The sequence below is a fragment of the Pristis pectinata genome, chromosome X, assembly GCF_009764475.1.
Source record: "Pristis pectinata isolate sPriPec2 chromosome X, sPriPec2.1.pri, whole genome shotgun sequence".
In the NCBI taxonomy this organism is placed as follows: Eukaryota; Metazoa; Chordata; class Chondrichthyes; order Rhinopristiformes; family Pristidae; genus Pristis; species Pristis pectinata.
The window spans coordinates 6,049,591-6,053,482 of NC_067450.1; the positions used below are offsets into that span (position 1 = coordinate 6,049,591).

Here is a 3,892-nt window from a genome sequence, read left to right on the forward strand (position 1 = left end):
CCTAATCCTTTGAAAATAAAATTTGATTAATCCACTGAGACACCTTCCTTTGGGGATTAAGATAGCTGACAGAAATCAGTTTTGACCAAAATGTCGGTGCCAAGAAAAGGAGAATTTGCATTCTATAATCCTGCACTGGCAGGATCAGATTCCCAGGTATGGGGTAAACATTCCAGGCTGTCAGATTTACAATGAGCACATTGTCCTTACAAAGGCGTAAACTGTACCATATCCTTCTATCAGGCTCCATGCTGTAGGCCCCTCCCAGCAGAAAGCCATCGCACACTATAAACTTGTAAGACTTGTAATGCTAGAGAGACAAAGGACCACAGATGCTGGATTCTAGATGAAAAACACGATGATGCTGGAGTCCTCAAACCTGCTTTGCCAAGCTACCCCTTTCCCATTGAGCCAAAAATCTGCATTTGCCACAGCATATGCAAAAAGAGAGATTCCATGTAGGTTGGTTCATGGTTCAGTTAGTCATAAACTGCAATGGGAGCAGCCATCAGAGACCATTCTCTTTGACCCAATCCTTACTTGGTACTTGGCAGTGTAGAGGAACAGAGGGATCTGGGGGTTCATATTCACAGTTCACTGAAAGTTGCCTCACAGGTGGATAGAGCAGTTAAGAAGGCCTACGGGATGTTGGCTTTCATAAGTCGCGGGATTGAGTTTAAGATGCAGCTTTACAAAACTCTAGTTAGACCACACTTAGAGTACTTGTGTTCAGTTCTGGTCGCCGCATTATAGGAAGGATGTGGAGGCACTGGAGAGGGTGCAGAGGAGATTTACCAGGATGCTGCCTGGATTAGAGCGTATGGAATACGAGGAGAGGTTTAAGGTGCTAGGGCTTTATTCACTGGAAAGGAGGAGGATGAGAGGAGACATGATAGAGGTATATAAAATATTGAGAGGAATAGGTAGAGTAGACAGTCAGCACCTCCTTCCCAGGGCACCGATGCTCAAGACGAGAGGGCATGGCTTTAAGGTTAGGGGTGGGAGGTTCAGGGGAGATGTCAGGGGGGAGGTTTTTCACCCAGAGAGTGGTTGGTGCATGGAATGCACTGCCTGGGGTGGTGGTGGAGGCAGATACATTGGACAGGTTCAAGAGTTTGTTGGATAGGCACATGGAGGAATGTGAGATAGAGGGATATGCGGGAGGAAAGGGTTAGATAGTGTGAGGGTGGTTTGATGGACGGCACAACATGGTGGGCCGAAGGGCCTGTTTTGTGCTGTGTGGTTCTATGGTTCTATGGTTCTTACCATTTTAGCTGAGGGATTAAGATAAGCAAAACATTCTTACACATTTGTAGCCAAAGAGGGCTTCGAGGAACTGCGGCAGGTTGAAGATGCTGCTGAAAAGGCTATTCCTTTGGTTCCAAAGGTGGTTCCAAAGTTAAAAGCTGCTCTGGCACATTCAGACATTGAGGTATTTGAGAGGAGATTACATGGCTGAGTCCAGCTGAGTGCTGTTGTTGGTCCTGCTGTGAATGACCATCTTAAACATCTGTTGACTAGTCTGTCAAAAAGATTGATGGATAAAAATCTTAAACAGCTGATCACAGATGCTCTGCAAAGACGAGAACAACGTGGCGGAAGGGATTGCCTGGTCTTTATTAAATCCAAAATTCCTACCTATTGTTCAATTTACAGTAGAAAAAAACAACTGCGTTTGGTCAGTATATTCAGTATCCAGATGGAAACCACAGATGGCAAGAATGTCTTGCAGGAGCTTTGTCTGATCACGTGAAGTACTGTTTTATTTTCTGCAGTTTTGTATACAAAATCAAATAAATATATGAAATGAAAAAAACTTTCTTCTTCCTTCCCCAGGAGGGTGGGGGATTGTGTGGGCAACAGGGTCATAAAGCAGGACAATTGTGCCCCCACCCCACCCACCCCCAGCTCCAACCTTCCATGGGAACTCAGACCCTGAATTTACACACAGCGGGCAGTAAAACAAGGAATGCCAGGGATGCTCCTGGCTCAGAGAAGGAGCAGGGTCGACATCCTGGTCAGGCTTATGGTTGGCGTCACGACCAGCACTCCAGTTCCTGCTATAGGCCTGTCCAGGATTTGCCAGGAGCCAGGAGGAAAATCAACCCTCAGGGGTTGCTTGAATTGAAGCTCTCCAGCCTTTGAACAGCCTTGTCTCTGCGCGCCCCACTCTCACCTCTGGGGTAGAAAGTTGTGGGGGCAAGTGCCATTCCAGAGACTTGGGCACAAAATCCAGGCCGACCCTCCAGCGTGGTACTGAGGGAGTGCTGCACGATCGGAGGCGCTGCCTTCCAACTGGTGTATTTGAACCAAGGCCAAGCCTGATCTCTAATGTATGTAAAAGATCCCATGGCACAGTACAAAGGAGAGCAGCAGTAATCCCGAATGCTCCAGACAACGTGAATCCCTCATTTCTGAATGGTCAATGAACACTACTTTGTTGTTCTTTTCATTGCACTATTTATTTATTTTGGTAATTTATAGTAATTTTATGTCTTTGTCACAAAACAACACATTTCATGACATATAAGTCAGTGATAATAAATCTGATTCTGATTCTGAATCAGAACTGAGGAATGTTAGTGCCGTCTCGCTCTGTGGAAATCGGCCGTTGAGGATATCAGTGCCTTCACCTTGTTTTTGATTATTCTTCATTTGTTTGTTCTCAAAGTCTTGGGGAGGGAAACAAAAGGCTGTTCAACCATGGGAGGGTGTTGGAGATGGGAAGGTGTGGAGGGAGGAGGGGAGGAGGGGAGGAGGAGGGAGGGTGTGGAGGGGAAGGGGACGGAGGAGGGAGGGTGTGGAAGGAGGTGTGGAGGGAGGAGGGGAGGAGGAGGGAGGGTGTGGAGGGAGGAGGGAGGAGGAGGGAGGAGGGAGGAGGAGGGAGGTGTGGAGGAGGGAGGGTGTAGAGGAGGGAGGGTGTGGAGGGGAAGGGGACGGAGGAGGGAGGGTGTGGAAGGAGGTGTGGAGGGAGGAGGGGAGGAGGAGGGAGGGTGTGGAGGGAGGAGGGGAGGAGGAGGGAGGAGGGGAGGAGGAGGGATGGTGTGGAGGAGGGAGGGTGTAGAGGAGGGAGGGTGTGGAGGGGAAGGGGACGGAGGAGGGAGGGTGTGGAAGGAGGTGTGGAGGGAGGAGGGGAGGAGGAGGGAGGGTGTGGAGGGAGGAGGGGAGGAGGAGGGAGGAGGGGAGGAGGAGGGAGGGTGTGGAGGAGGGAGGGTGTAGAGGAGGGAGGGTGTGGAGGGGAAGGGGACGGAGGAGGGAGGGTGTGGAAGGAGGTGTGGAGGGAGGAGGGGAGGAGGATGGAGGTGTGGAGGGAGGCGTGGAGGGGAGGAGGAGGATGTGGAGGGACAGTGTGGAGGGAGGAGGAGGAAGGGTGTGGAGGAAGGTGTGGAGGGAGGAGGGTGTGGAGGGGAGAGGGGGAAGAGGAGGGGAAGGTGTGGAGGGAGGAGGATGTGGAGGGAGGGTGTGAAAAGGTGTGGAGGGAGGAGGGGAGGAGGAGGGAGGGTGTGGAGGGAGGAGGGGAGGAGGAGGGGAGGAGGAGGGAGGGTGTGGAGGGAGGAGGGGAGGAGGAGGGAGGGTGTGGAGGAGGGGAGGAGGAGGGGAGGAGGAGGGAGGGTGTGGAGGGAGGAGGGGAGGAGGAGGGGAGGAGGAGGGAGGGTGTGGAGGGAGGAGGGGAGGAGGGGAGGAGGAGGGAGGGTGTGGAGGGAGGAGGGGAGGAGGAGGGAGGGTGTGGAGGGAGGAGGGGAGGAGGGGAGGAGGAGGGAGGGTGTGGAGGGAGGAGGGGAGGAGGAGGGAGGGTGTGGAGGGAGGGTGTGGAGGGAGGAGGGGAGGAGGAGGGGAGGAGGAGGGAGGGTGTTGAGGGAGGAGGGATGAAGGGTCTCGACCCGAAATGTCG

General features: G+C 52.6%; 1 pseudogene; it reads left to right on the forward strand.

The window, feature by feature from the left end:
* Window positions 1-358: 358 nt before the first annotated feature.
* LOC127566909 (PACRG-like protein) lies at window positions 359-1,753 on the forward strand (annotated as a pseudogene).
* The last annotated feature ends 2,139 nt before the right edge of the window (window positions 1,754-3,892 follow it).